Source organism: Musca autumnalis, unplaced genomic scaffold (assembly GCF_047663935.1).
Source record: "Musca autumnalis isolate F117 unplaced genomic scaffold, ASM4766393v1 scaffold_3, whole genome shotgun sequence".
NCBI classification, from domain to species: Eukaryota; Metazoa; Arthropoda; class Insecta; order Diptera; family Muscidae; genus Musca; species Musca autumnalis.
In genome coordinates, this window is record NW_027411866.1 from 8,725,739 (window position 1) to 8,741,785 (window position 16,047).

General features: G+C 30.7%; 1 protein-coding gene across 1 annotated transcript in view; it reads left to right on the forward strand.

Moving 5' to 3' along the window:
- The window catches only part of Myo10A (unconventional myosin 10A), a 98,109-nt gene continuing 82,062 nt past the window's right edge, over positions 1-16,047 (forward strand). The window contains exon 1 of the mRNA XM_073974157.1: positions 1-478. The gene's annotated coding sequence lies outside the window, so the exon portion shown is untranslated. The remainder of the gene's footprint in view (positions 479-16,047) is intronic.

Sequence of the window (16,047 nt, forward strand, 5' to 3'; positions counted from 1 at the left end):
GTTAGTTACCTGTTGACTGTCGAACGTTTTGGTGGTGTTTTAGAAATCAAGCGGGATTACAAATTGAAAACAAACGTAGAAGAAGAAAAGAAAGGGGAGAATAAGAGAAACACACATACAAATAAAATAAAACGTGTAATAAAATTAGAAAGAAACAAAACAGAAATATATGTGAAAGAATTAATACAAAAATACAACAAATTAAAAAAGAAAAATAGAATAAAAATATTAAAAAAGATTTCTTTATAAAAGAATTAGAAAAATTTCAAGAGAATATATATAAAATATATATTTCTGAACCCATACAATCTCAAAATAATCAAAGGAAAAGAATCACACAAATCGAAGATCAACAACGAAGAAACATCGCCGCCGCAGCAAATACAACGACAAGTCTCACCAACTACACAGGCTGGCTGCTACGACCAGCAAAGAAAGATAAACCAAGTTTAACGGAGTACATCGGTGTGTCTAAAAGGTGTGTTATTGTTGTAGTTTATAATACTAAAATAAAAATAAAACGAACAACATGAAAAAATAGTAAGTGAGTGCATGTGTTAGTGTGCGAGTATAGAATATGTGTACCGAGTCTGTGATGGTATGCCTCTGATTTGTAGATATTCTTGTGTGGCTGTAGTTTTTTTTTTCTTAATTTTTCTGAGATTTCCATCAAATCAAGTGTCACTTATTTTGGTGGGGAGCCAAACAATGGAATGTTTGTGAAATATTTTTTTTTCACTAAATGACGGCTGTTCAGTTTTTTTGGAATGAAAGAAATGATTGTTGAGAATGTTGCAAAAACAATTTGAAGAAATCCTCAAGAAGTTCGTGTTTTGAAAAAATTGAACTGCGTGGCATTTTTTCTCTGTTCAGTTGCTGTTGTTGTGATTTACAATAGTTCAATGAATTTAATTGTTGTTTGAAAACAACAAAATAATTTAGTTATAGCATCATCAGGTACTAGTTTTTGTTTTCTTGCCAATAGTTATTCATTCACCTGAAGTGGCTGGCTATAGCAGCCATCTTTAATTTATTTATGATCGGCAAATGCCTTAGAAGGTGTGGTGGTGGTGTTGTGATATGGATGGCTCTACCCACCGTCATCATCTTCTATGTCTTCGCTGTTGTTGGCTTGATGGCCGTCTCCGTAATCAAAGATAAGAAAAAAAAAAAATGAAAAATGCAGTTTTTGTCAATGACTGACTACTTGCCACTGCTGAGCAGGTGGTGTTGTTGCTGTTACTCTCTGCTGCAAACAAGTGCAAACCTAATAAAATGAAATAAAAACTATAAATAAATATTATGCATAACATAAAACTTATAATTATTATTAATAAATAATTATAAACCCGATTATGCATGACTTTGGTTGAAATAAAATTCTTATTAAAGTTCAAGGTATGTGCATGGGAACTGGTGAAGAATTTTAGAACAGAAGTAATAAATTACGTTTTTATACTGAAGAAGTCAATTTAGCTGCAACATTCTTTGGAATAACGAATTCAGCGAACTTTTTCCATAGAAAAGTGAATTCATCGAACTTTTCCTTAGAAGAATTCAATTCGGCGACATTTTTCCCAAGAAAAAGTGAGTTCAGCAAATTTTATCCACAGGAAAAATTAAATTCAGCGAAGTTTTTCCACAAAAAGTAAATTCGGCGGACTTTTTCCATTGAAAAAGTGAATTCAGCAGACTTTTTCCATTGAAAAAGTGAATTTAGCTAACTTTTTCCATTGAAAAAGTGAATTCAGCAAACTTTATCCATTGAAAAAGTGAATTCAGCTAACTTTTTCTATTAAAAAGGGGATTCAGCTAACTTTTTCCATTGAAAGAGTGAATTCAGCTAACGTTTTCCATTGAAAACAAGAATTTAGCAAACTTTTTCCATTGAAAAAGTGAATTCAGTAAACTTTGTCCATTGAAAAAGTGAATTCAGCTAACTTTTTCAATTGTAAACAAGAATTCAGCAAACTTTTTCCATTGAAATAGTGAATTTAGCAAACTTTTTCCATTGAAAAAGTGAATTCAGCTAACTTTTTTCATTGAAATAGTGAATCCAGCTAACTTTTTCAATTGTAAACAACAATTCAGCAAACTTTATCCATTGAATAAGTGATTTCAGCTAACTTTTTCTATTGAAAAAGGGATTCAGTTAACTTTTTCCATTGAAAGAGTGAATTCAGCAAACTTTATCCATTGAAAAAGTGAATTCAGCTAACATTTTCTATTGGGAAAGTGAATTCAGCGAAAATTTTTTATTGAAAAAGGGATTCAGTTAACTTTTTCCATTGAAAGAGTGAATTCAGCAAACTTTATCCATTGAGAAAGTGAATTCAGCTAACTTTTTCATAGGAAAATGTAAATTCAGCACACATTTTTCATAAATTCGGCGAACTTTTTTCATTACAAAAGTGAATTCAGCAAACTTTTTTCTATAGAAAAAGTGAATTTAGCTAACTTTTCTGTGGAAAAAGTGAATTCAGCAAACCTTTTCTATAGAAAAAATGAATTCAGCAAACTTTTTCTATAGGAAAAGCGAATTCGGCAAACATTTTCTATTGAAAAAATGAATTCAGCTAACTTTTTCTATAGAAAAAGTGAATTCAGCCAACTTTTCCATTGAAAATGCGAATTCAGCGAACTTTTTTCATAGAAAAAGTGAATCTAGCTAACTTTTTCAATAGAAAAAGTGAATTCAGCAAACTTTTTCCATTGAAAATGTGAATTTGGCAAACTTTTGCCATAGAAAAAGTGAATTCAACAAACTTTTTCCATTGAAAAAGTGAATTCAGCCAAACTTTTTCTATAGAAAAATTGAATTCAGCAAACTTTTTTCATTGAAAAGGCGAATTCATCTACATTCTTTCATAGAAAAAGTGAATTCAGAGAATTTTTTCCATAGAAAAAGTGAATTCAACAAACTTCTCTGTGAAAAAGGGAATTCAGCTAACTTTTCCTATAGAAAAAGTGAGTTCTATTGGGAATGTGAATTAAGCGAACATTTTTCATTGAAAAAGGGATTCAGCTAACTTTTTCAAAGGAAAATGTAAATTCAGCAAACATTTTTCATAAATTCAGCAATTTTTTTTCACTGAAAATATGAATTCGTGATGTTTTTCCATAGAAAAAGTAAACTCGGCGGACTTTTTCCATTGAAAAAGTGAATTCAGCAAACTTTTTCCACAGAAAAAGTGAATTTAGCAAACTTTTTCAATTGAAAAAGTGAATTCAGCAAACGTTTTCCATAGAAAATTGAATTCATCGAACTTTTTTCATTGAAAAAGTGAATTCAGCAAACTTTTACCATTGAAAAAGTGATTTCAGCTAACTTTTTCTATTGAAAAAGGGATTCAGTTAACTTTTTCCATTGAAATAGTGAATTCAGCAAACTTTATCCATTGAGAAAGTGAATTCAGCTAACTTTTTCATAGGAAAATGTAAATTCAGCACACATTTTTCATAAATTCGGCGAACTTTTTTCATTACAAAAGTGAATTCAGCAAACTTTTTTCTATAGAAAAAGTGAATTTAGCAAACTATTCTGTGGAAAAAGTGAATTCAGCAAACCTTTTCTATAGAAAAAATGAATTCAGCAAACTTTTTCTATAGGAAAAGCGAATTCGGCAAACATTTTCTATTGAAAAAATGAATTCAGCTAACTTTTTCTATAGAAAAAGTGAATTCAGCCAACTTTTCCATTGAAAATGCGAATTCATCGAACTTTTTTCTATAGAAAAAGTGAATTCAGCAAACTGTTTTCTATAGAAAAAGTGAATTCGGCAAACATTTTCTATTGAAAAAGTGAATTCAGCTAACTTTTTCCATTGGACAAGTGAATTCAGCAAACTTTTAAAATTGAAAAAGTGAATTCAGCAAACTTTTTCCATAGAAAAAGTGAATTCAGCGAACTTTTTTCATAGAAAAAAATGAATTCGGCAAACTTTTTCTATAGAAAAAGTGAATTCAGCAAACTTTTTCCATTGAAAAAGTGAATTCAGCGAACTTTTTTCATAGAAAAAGTGAATCTAGCAAACTTTTTCTATAGAAAAAGTGAATTCAGCAAACTTTTTCCATTGAATAAGTGAATGCAGCAAACTTTTTCAATAGAAAAAGTGAATTCAGCTAACTTTTTCCATTAAAAATGTGAAATTCAGCAATCTTTTCCATAGAAAAAGTGAATTCAGCGAACTTTTCCCACAGAAAAAGTGAAATAATCATCGAACATTTTCGATTCGAAAGTGAATCCGGCTAACATTTTCAACTGAAAAGTGAATTCAGCAAACTTTTCCATAAAAAAGAGAAATGGTCAATTCAGCTAACTTTTCTTTATAGAAAAAGACAATGAAAATAAATTCAGCTAAGTTTTTCTAAAAGAAAATTTATTTTATTGTAAAAAAAAACATATTCTGCTAAGCCTTTTTTTAGAAAAACCAAATTCAGCAAACTATTCATAACAAAAACAATGAAATTATACTTTCATTTCGTTTTTTAATATTGTTTCAAATTCATTTTCCTCTCAGTTGAAAAAAAAAACAACTTACCATGACCTTCGTTACTTGGCAAACATTTGTTTATTTTACAAACTGTGATTGTCATGCAAACGCACTACCCATCATCATCATCATCATCTTCGGCATCATTATTGGCTTCAATATAAAATCTCAACTATTGGTCATATGCCCACAGGGCCAAAGACTTGGGGTTTGCTGCCTGCCTGCTTGCTCACTCAACTCAACTCACTGACTTGTGTGTCGTACATATTTTATGAGCTTATGAATAGAAAGTAAGCAGGCAGAAAAGTAAGGTTTAACACTTGCCATTAGGTATGCTGGTCGTTCGTCAACACTAAATAGAAATGCAAATAATTTTCACTGGGAATATTGTTATTATTATTTTGCAAAGGTTTCTAAAGAAGGCAACAGTAACAACAAAAAGTAGACAAAATGTTTTTTGTAATGTTAGTGTTTATTTTTAAAGCAAACACCAAGTCGTCGTTTTTGTGTATAGACAAATACCAATAGAGAAATTGCAGTAATGTAAGGAAAAAGTGAATTCAGCGAAGTTTTTCTAATATATTTTAATTCAACGAATTGTTTCTATAGAAAAAGTAAATTCAGCAAACTTTTACTTCAGAAGACTTTAATTCCGCGAAATGTTTCTATTGAAAAAGGCAATTCAGCGAACTTTTTCTATAAAAAAATTCAATTCAGCTAACTTTTTCTGTTGAAAAAGTAAATTCAGCAAACTTTTTTATGGAAAAAGTCAATTGAGGGAAGTTTGTCTATGAAAAAAATCAATTCAGCAAACTTTTTCTGTTGAACATATAAATTCAGCAAACTTTTTCTATGGAAAAAGTCAATTTGGGTAAATTTTCTGTGGAAAAAACCAATTCAGAAACCTTTTCTATGGAAAAAGTCCATTCAGCAAACTTTTTCTGTTGAAAAAAATAAATTCAGCTAACTCTTTCTATGGAAAAAGTCAATTCAGCAAACTTTTTCTATGGAAAAAGTCTATTCAGCTAACTTGAGCGAACTTTTTCTATTCAACTCAGCTAACTTTTTTCTTTATAAAAAGTCATTTCAGCAAACTTTTTCTATGGAAAAATTCAATTTAGCAAACTTTTTCTATGGAAAAAATCAATTCAGAAAACTTTTTCTACAGAGGGTGTCAATTCAGCAAAATTTTTCTATTGAAAATATCAATTCAGCAAACTTTTTGTATGAAAAAATTCAAATCATTTAATTTTTCTATGGAAAAATTAAATTCAGCAAACTTTTTCTGCTGAAAAAGTCAGTTCAGCGAACATGTTCTATCGAAAAAGTCAATTCAGCAATTTTTTTATGGAAAAAGTCAATTCAGCTAACTTTTTCTATGGAAAAAGTCAATTCAGCTAACTTCTTCAATGGAAAAAGTCAATTCAGCTAAAATTTTCTATGGAAAAATCAATTCTGTATACTTTTCCTATGGAAAAAGTCAATTCAGCTAACCTTTTCTATGGAAAAAGCCAATTAAGCTAACATTTTCTCTAAAAATGTCAATTCAGCTAACTTTTCAATGGAAAAAGTCAATTCAGCTAACTTTTTCTGTGGAAAAAGTCAATTCAGCTAACTTTTTTAATGGAAAAAGTCAATTCAGCTAACTTTTTCAATGGAAAAAGTCAATTCAGCTAACTTTTTCGATGGAAAAATTCAATTCAGCTAACTTTTTAGATGGAAAAAGTCAATTCAGCTAACTTTTTCTATGGAAAAAGTCAATTAAGCTAACTATTTCTATGGAAAAAGTCAATTCAGCTAACTTTTTCTACGGAAAAAGTCAATTCAACTAACGTTTTCTATGGAAAAAGTCAACTCAGCTAACTTATTCTATGGAAAAGTCAATTCAGCGAACTTTTTCAATGGAAAAAGTCAATTAAGCTAACTTTTTCTGTTGGAAAAGTCAATTAAGCTAACTTTTTTCTATGGAAAAAGTCAATTAAGCTAACTTTTTCTATGGAAAAAGTCAATTCAGCAAACTTTTTCTATGGAAAAGTCAATTCAGCAAACTTTTTCTATGGAAAAAGTCAATTCAGCTAACTTTTTCTATGGAAAAAGTCAATTCAGCTAACTTTTGGTATGGAAAAATTCAATTAAGCTAACTTATTCTATGGAAAAAGTCAATTCAGCTAACTTTTTCAATGGAAAAAGTCAATTCATCACACTTTTTCTATGGAAAAGGTCAATTCAGCTAACTTTTTCTATGGAAAAAAGTCAATTAAGCTAACTTTTTCTATGGAAAAAGTCAACTCAGCTAACTTCTTCTATGGAAAAGTCAATTCGGCTAACTTTTTCAATAGAAAAAGTCAATTAACTAACTTTTCTATGGAAAAATTAAATTCAACTAACTTTTCCTATGGAAAAAGTCAATTCAGCTAACTTCTTCTGTGGAAAAAGTCAATTCAGCTAACTGTTTCAATGGAAAAAGTCAATTCAGCAAACTTTTTCCTATAGAAAAGGTCAATTCAGCTAACTCTTTCTATGGAAAAAGTCAATTCAGCTAACTTCTTCTATGGAAAAAGTCAATTCAGCTAACTTTTCTATGGAAAAAGTCAATAAAGCTAACTTTTTCTATGGAAAAAGACAATTCAGCTAACTTTTTCTATGGAAAAAGTAAATTATGGTAACTTTTTCAACGGAAAAAGTCAATTCAGCTAACTTTTTCTATGGAAAAAGTCAATTAAGCAAACTTTTTCTATGGAAAAATCAATTCTGTAAACTTTTCCTGTGGAAAAAGTCAATTCAGCAAACTTTTTCTATGGAAGATGTCATTTCAGCAAACTTTTTTGTGGAAGAAGTCTATTCAGCGAACTTTTTTTGTGGAAAAAGTCAATTCAGCAAACATTAAATTTAAATTTTATACAGAAAAAATGAATTTATTTTCATTAAGAAATCTGAATTAATTTTATTTACCATCAAATCTTTGTTGTAAATAGTAGAAAAAACAGAACAGATTGTTTTTTTATTTCCTCATTTTTCTGTTGTTTTGTTTCTTAACAACAACTACAACATCAACAAAAAGTTGAAACATTAACAATTCAGTAAAGCAGGCCAAAAAGAACAGAACATTACTGCCAATTTTACAACTGACTACTAGACAGGCAACCTAGAATGTTGAAAACAAAAGACTTAGACAACAAACTTGGTGCTTGGTGTAGTCTTACGTGCTGCTGGCAAAAGAGTTGTTGGGTTGTTGCGTTGCTTTGAGTGACTGATTGCCATGTTATGTGGCTGGTTGGTTGGACTTTTGGTGGAGTTTCCTGTTTTACAAATATGTTCCTGTGTACATATTTATGGGTGTGTAGCTGTGTGTGTGAGTGTGGTAATTGCTTGAACCATTGCCAAGTTATTGATTGATTATTCTTTTGGCTTACATTGTTCGGCCGGAACCAGTTCTGTTGTGATTTTTTTTTCGTGAATTTTTTCGTGTTTCATGTTTTATGTGTTCTTTTTCCCCATTTTTTGTTTGAATTTTTTTTTTTCTTTTTGCATGCTTAACTGTTTTATTTTACGATACCGTTCTGCGTGAGGTATACACACGTTTTATGTTGCGATTTTGTTGTTGTTCCTTCTTGGCTTTTTTAAGCCACAAAAAAGAGGTTTTAGTTTGAAGTTTTGTTGGGTAAAATTGAGGAATTTCATTTGTTGAAATTCAAGAAACGGTTATAAGCTGTAATCTAGCTTTACGTTTTTCTTTGTCAGTTTATTGGCAATGAACCAGTATGGCAGTTTATGTGTAACAATATTTTTTTTGTAATTTCTGGACAAGGAGGGGTGCTGGGAGACATAATCCTGTTTTGTGCGTCATAAAACATGACCTAATTTGGTTTTTTTTAGATATCTCAACAGGTGCAATGTAAAAATAGGCGAAAAAGATGGAGTTTGTTAAAGAAAAAACCTAATTCAGCAAAGTTTTTTAGGAGAAAATATTAATTCAGCTAATTTATTCCCAAGGGAAATTTAATGTTGCTACAGGTTTCTTAAGAAAAAGTGAATTCCTTTCCTTTTCCAATAGAAAATTCAATTCAGCGAATATTTTGATGTGGAAAAGGTCAATACAGCAAACTTTTTCTATAAAAAACCCAACTCAGCAAACTTTTTCTCTAAAAAAAGACAATTCAGCAAACTTTTTCCTTGGAAGATGTCCAACTTTCGCTATAGAAAACGTCAATTTAGTGAACTTTTTATATAGAAAACATCAATTTAGCGAACTTTTTCTATGGAAACGTCAACTCAGCGAATTTTTTCTATAGAAAACGTCAACTCAGCGAACTTAAGAAATAGTCAATTCAGCGAACTTTTTCTATAGAAATAGTCAATTCAGCGAACTTTTTCTATAGAAAACGTTAACTCAGCGAACTTTTTCTATAGAAAAAGTCAATTCAGCGAATTTTTTCTATAGAAAAAGTCAATTCAGCGAATTTTTTCTATAGAAAAAGTCAATTCAGCGAAATTTTTGTATAGAAAAAGTCAATTCAGCGAACTTTTTCTAGTCAAAAAAAAGTCAATTTAGCTAACTTCTTCTGTAGAAAAAGTCAATTCAGCAAACTTTTTCTATAAAAACATCAATTCAGCGAACTTGTTGTATAGAAAAAGTCAATTCAGCTAACTTTTTCTATAAAAGAATCAATTCAGCAAACATTTTCTCCAGAGAAAGTTAATTCAGTCAATTCAGCAAACTTCTTCTGTAGAAAAAGTCAATTCAGCAAACTTTTTCTATAGAAAAAGTCAATTCAGCAAACCTTTTCTATAGAAAAGATCAATTCAGCGAACATTTTCTATAACAAAAAGGCAATTTAGCTAACTTCTTCTGTAGAAACAGTCAATTCAGCGAACCTTTTCTATAAAAAATGTCAATTCAGCGAACCTTTTCTATAAAAAATGTCAATTCAGCGAACTTTTTCTATAGAAAAAGTCAATTCAGCAAACTTTTTCTATGGAAAAAGTCTATTTAGCGTACTTTTTTTTATAGAAAAAGTCAATTCGGCGAACTTTTCTTTAGAAAAAGTCAATTCAGTGAAATTTTTCTATAGAAAAAGTCAATTCAGCGTACTTTTTCTATAGAAAAAATCCATTCACCTATCTTTTTCTATAGAAAAGTCAATTCAGCAAACATTTTCTCCAGAGATAGTTAATTCAGCAAACTTTTTCTATAGAAAAAGTCACTTCATCGAACTTTTTCTATAGAAAAAAACATTTCAGCTAACTTTTCCTATGGAAAAAGTCAATGCAGCGAACTTTTTTTTATCGAAAAGGTCAATTCAGCGAACTTTTTCTATAAAAAAGTCAATTCATTCAAACAAAAAAAAGTCAGTTCAACGACCTTTTTCTATAGAAAAAGTTAATTCAGCTAACTTTTTCTTTACAAAACGTCAATTTAGCGAACTTTTTCTATAAAAAAGACAATTCAGCGAACTTTTTCTATAAAAAAAGTCAATTCAGCGAACTTTTTCTATAGAAAAAGTCAATTCAGCTAACTCCTTCTAAAGAAAAAGTCAATTGAGCATACTTTTTCTTTAGAAAAAGTCAATTCAGCGAAATTTTTCTATAGAAAATTTCAATTCAGCGAACTTTTTCTATAGAAAAAGTCAATTCAGTGAAATTTTTCTATAGAAAAAGTCAATTCAGCGTACTTTTTCTATAGAAAAAATCCATTCACCTACCTTTTTCTATAGAAAAGTCAATTCAGCAAACATTTTCTCCAGAGAAAGTTAATTCAGCAAACTTTTTCTATAGAAAAAGTCAATACAGTGAACTTTTTCTATAGAAAACATCAATTCAGCGAACTTTTTCTATAGAAAACGTAAACTCAGCGAATTTTTTCTATAGAAAAAGTCATTTTAGCGAACTTTTTCTATAGAAAAAGTCAATTCAGCGTACTTTTTCTATAGAAAAAATCCATTCACCTACTTTTTTCTGTAGAAAAGTCAATTCAGTGAAATTTTTATATAGAAAACATCAGTTCAGCGAACTTTTTCTCTAGAAAAAGTCAATTCAGCTAACTTTTTCTATATAAAACGTCTATTCAGCGAACTTTTTCTATAAAAAAAGTCAATTCAGCGTACTTTTTCTATAGAAAAAATCCATTCACCTACCTGTTTCTATAGAAAAGTCAATTCAGCAAACATTTTCTCCAGAGAAAGTTAATTCAGCAAACTTTTTCTATAGAAAAAGCCACTTCATCGAACTTTTTCTATAGAAAAACTCAATTCAGCAAACATTTCTCAAGAGATAGTTAATTCAGCAAACTTTTTCTATAGAAAAAGTCAATTCAGCGAACTTTTTCTATAGAAAAAGTCAATTCAGCGAACTTTTTCTATAGAAAAAGTCAATTCAGCGAACTTTTTCTATAGAAAAATTCAGTTCAACGATCTTTTTCTATAGAAAAAGTCAATTCAGCGAAATTTTTCTATAGAAAAAGCGAAATTTTTCTATAGAAAAAGTAATTCGGCGAACTTTTTCTATAGAAAAAGTCAATTCAGCGAATTGTTTCCATAGAAAAAGTCAATTCAGCGAACTTTTCTTTAGAAAAATTCAACTCAGCGAACTTTTTCTACTGAAAAAGTCAATTCTGCAAACCTTTTAAATAGAAAAGGTCAGTTCAGTCAGTATATATACTTTTATATATACAAGTATACTTTTATATATACAAAATTGAATTCACCTAATTATATCTATAGAAAAACTCTATTCAGCAAACGTTTTCTATAGAAAAAGTAAATTCAGCAAACTCTTTCCAATTAAAAAAATTAACAAACCTTCAGAAAAGTTCATTCAACTGACTTAATTCAGCATACTTTTTACATTTTTGTTAAATGTCACTTTAAAGTCCTTGCTCCCACAGCTGATAAAATTCTTGAAAATGTCAAAACTCCAATAACCAACTACAAAAATAATAAAACCAAAAAGGTGTTGATTTCAAGTTAAAAATGTTTACCTTTTGCAAACAAAAGACTTAGACGACAAACTTGCCATTTTGGGGTTCAGCAACATTCAGGCATTTTGTTGCTGTTTGCCGTTCATGGCTTTTGGTATTTCTTCTGCATTCGGCGGTGCTATTTCCTGTTTGTGTTTTTACCAATTAAGGTTTTGTGGTAATTGATTGGTGGAATTGAAAGAGGAGGCAAATGATTGATTGGCTGGTTGGTTGGTAGTAAAATAAATTAGGAACGAATTGAATTTTTCAAATCATTCTTTTTTGAATTTAATGAATATTTTCATTGAAGTTCTTCCCACATTATCACCCCACAATTTTCGCCTTATCTTCGGAAAGTTGATGCTCTTATCACCACGACAAATGCACACACCAACACCTTAAACCCAGTCAACCGACTAACATTAATTACCGGCACAAAGCACACAGACCCATCATCCTTCCACACAATAAGTAAGCCATGAAAAACCGTATTATTGTTTAATACCGTAAATATCACATCAAAAAATAAAACTGCTAAAAATAGAGACATACGACGACTACTGGAACTTGAAGGGTATTGGTGTGGTGTGGTGTGCGACAGCAGCAGCAAACTACCGACAATTGTCGCTTTGTATGATTTCTTCATTTCTTAATGTCATCCCTCTCCGGTTTTAGTTATTGGCATTTAAAATGTAGCGTAAAACAGCATTACCACCACCAGGGCCTATAAATTCGAGGCTTTGCTTTGTTGGTCTTTCACTACATTTCACTTTGCGGGCCACCTTTTCGAAGGGGCCAAGTGAGGGGGAATTGGTATTTTTTTGCTCTCATAGCATTAAAGGCCATTAAACTTTATGAACAAATTTTTTTTCTTTTTTTCTTTGCTTTCAAGTTGGGGAAAATTAAGTTATTGATGTGATAATTATTGGGCTAAAATAGCGAAAAGGTCATTAAGTTTTTGGTAAAACGCATTTAAATTGGGAAAGAATTTGAAAAACCATTCAGGAAAGATAAAAATGACTGTTTCAAGGGAAAATGGTAAAACGACTTCATTTATCTAAAAGCGATGTTGGCTGAATGGTCTCTTTTATTGAGTAAACTTTTGCTGAATTACATTTTTTTCCTTTTTCTGAAAAGGTTTGCTAAATTGAATTTTTCTTTTTTATAGGCTAACTGAATTGACTTTTTTTTTAAGTTAGCTGAATTGAATTTTCTATATAAAAAGTTAGCTGAATTGACTATTTCTATTGAAAATGTTAGCTAATTTGACTTTTCTATGGAAAAAGTTTGCTCAAGTGACTTTTTTATAGAAAAATTTTGCTGAATTGACTTTTTCTATGGAAAAATTGTGCTGAAGTGACTTTTTATATAAAAAAGTTAGAGAGATTGAATTTTCTTTAGAAAAAGTTTGCTCAATTGACTTTTTGTATAGAAAAAGTTAGCTGAATTGACTTTTTATATAAAAAGTTAGCTGAATTGAATTTTCTATAGAAAAAGTTAACTGAATTGACTATATCTATTGAACATATTAGCTCAAGTGACTTTTTTATAGAAAAAGTTTGCTGAACTGACTTTTTCTAACGAAGAGTTTAGCTGAATTAACATTTTATATAAAAATGTTAGCTGAATTGAATTTTCTATAGAAAAAAGTTAGATGAATTGACTATTTATATTGAAAATGTAAGCTGAATTGGCTTTTTCTATATAAAAAGTTTGCTCAAGTGACTTTTTTATAGAAAAATTTTGCTGAAGTTACTTTTTCAATAAAAAAAGGTTGGTAAATTGTTTTTTCCTAAAGAAAGGGTTTGCTGAATTGACTTTTTCTAATCAAAAACAAGTAAAAAAGTATCAGTCGGCTTTGCCGACAGAGATATGGCGAAAAACAAAAATTTTTTACAATCGATGAATCCGAGTTTCACCCTTTCAGAATTCGCGAACTGTTAACATATTCTATATAGTATGATATACATTCTTTAAACTGAAGTGTTTTAGGAGGAATCCCATAAGGTCGACCATTAAAATTAATTTACGTGGAAGCTGTGTTGGCATCAATGTAGAAAAATAGGTAAAAATGGGTTGAAGCCAACAAGTTTTTTTATGCTCCCTTCCGATTTTAGGCTTAACCTTACATTTTATAGACATATGCCCAAAGAAAGACTCAAAGAATACTTCATGGGCAATATGATACTAGTGTATCATTTTTCGATATAACCACTGCATCCACCTAAAATTGATGCTGACATTTTGAAGCCGGAATTTCGGGGTTTTTTGAATTGTTTTAATAATTCGGACGCGCAACAAGATAATATTCAAAACTCACATTAGGATTATAAAACTCGTGATTCTACGTCGTTTAATGCATATCTCATGAGTGTGCTCCTTATAGCATCCTAGTAATTGGAGTCTAAAGGCCAATATTTGATGTGTGATTTTTTTAAAAAAACTTATTTTTTGCGTTTAAAATTTACAAGTGCCATTCAATTTCCTTTGTACCCCGCGTGAATTTAGTTTTTTTACGCGACGGATCTAATGAGACCTTCCGCGATCGAATCCATTCACTAAAACCGCGGATATAGATACCCTGAAAATAGGAAAAGCAGCAAAAAATTATTTCGACAAATCCGCGTACTAAACCGCGATTTTCTTGAAATTTTTTAACGTAAATGGAATCCTTTATACGCGATTATAATATTTGCGAAAACGTGTGTCATAAATTACAGAGATTCGCGTGTAATATGGGTTTTTCACCAAAAATAGAATGTGGAGGCACATCCGCGGTTCTTGAAGAATCTAATTAAAATTGGTATATTTGGACGTATTTTTGATAGGCGCTGACGAAACCGGATGCGCATCAAAATCGTATGCACATTGCGCGACTTTTACCAACTTTAAGGTTTTTTGCAGTGTATGATGCAACTGGTGGCACACAATGGCCCCTGAGTGAAACATCGAAATATGCATAAATTTTGACAGAGATTGATTCGCTGTATCCAAAAACGGATGCGCATCAACCGACTTTAACTAATTCGCGAATAACAGGCTTTTTAATTATAATATTAATTGAATGATTGTAATTTCAATATTACTCTTAATTTCCTACCCTTATAAGTTATCACAGTAATCAGTTAAACTCTCGCGATGGTAAACCATATGTTTTGATGAAGTTTTAACTGTATACATTCATTATTCTATGGGATTTTAGCAAAATAGTTGGAGAACTCCCAAATATTTTTTTCTAATTTTTAGAATCAAACCAAAAAAATATTTGCAACAATATTTTCCAACAATAAGTTTTTCTCTTTTGTTGTTGCTATAATATGCAATTTATGTACCCAATCTCTATAAATTTGGTATCATATTTTTCTACGCATTGTCTAGATTCCGCATATATTCTTTAATTTATTTTTTGAGGGTTTGTATGGATTCTGGGACAGGATAATTTGGATTTACTTCAAAATTTTTTTATTATATGTTGATTTTCCGCGAAAATAATAATAAATTTAATAACTATTTAAACATCTACGAATAGATATGGAATGCTGTTAACGATTTATGCATACATTTTCTCATAACAACAAAAAATATATTTTTAAATATTTTTTCTTTATATGAGAACAAAAACCGCTATAACTTTTGCGCGCATTGGCCAATTTCGTGAACGCGAGCAGATTTGAAACCGGATTTTTTTCCTTTACCTCTGTACCAAAAATCGTAGATGTGCTCGTAAAAAATTTTTTTAATTTTTTTCAAATGGAATTGTAAAGGAATTTTGTTATTCGCCATATACCCTCAGCCTGTGTATATTGAAACAAATTTTTCCCAAAAAACGTATGTATTTAGGGGGTTTTACAAATTTTGGGGGTGTGAACCGACAAAAATGTCGATTAGGATTAAAGATCAAAAGTTTTGCGGAGGAGATACTAAAAATAATGGACCTCCAGCCACTACATATGGCGCCATAGGGGTTTTTACACCCTTCGGGCTGTTTGCTCAAGAAGTATGGACTTGCCCCTGAAAAAACTTTTACCATCGTAACTAAGGCAGCGAATGCAAGTTGCTTCAACAAAAATTAAAGTGATTCCATACAGGTCTTAAAGTGAACTTATCCAAAATTTTGTGTGGGAGGTACGGGATGGAGTAGACAAATATAGTCCATATTCGAACCTGATCTATATCTGGAAGATATTATGAGAATGTGTAAAGTATGGACCAAATCGGTCTCTCCCATCAAGAGTTATCGTGCGCACAATTTTTCTGAATATTTTTGAACATTTGTGGGGTAGGTACCTGAAGGAGTGGACCGATATGGCTTATCTACGAACTTAAACTAAGTTTGGAAACAATATTACGAAGGCCAAATTTTGGCCGGAATCGGCATATCCGTTCGAGAATTATCTTGCGCTTCCACCCATAAACATGGTGTCATAAGGTTTGTTTTTCAACTTTCAGGCTATTCTTTCAGGAAGTATGGACTTGCCCCTGAGGAAACTTGTACCTTCGCATAGGGGACAGTGAATACAAGATGTTACAACAAAAACCAAGGCGATTCGAGAGCAGGTCCTAAACTGAACTTTTCCGAAATTTTGTGTGGGAAGTACT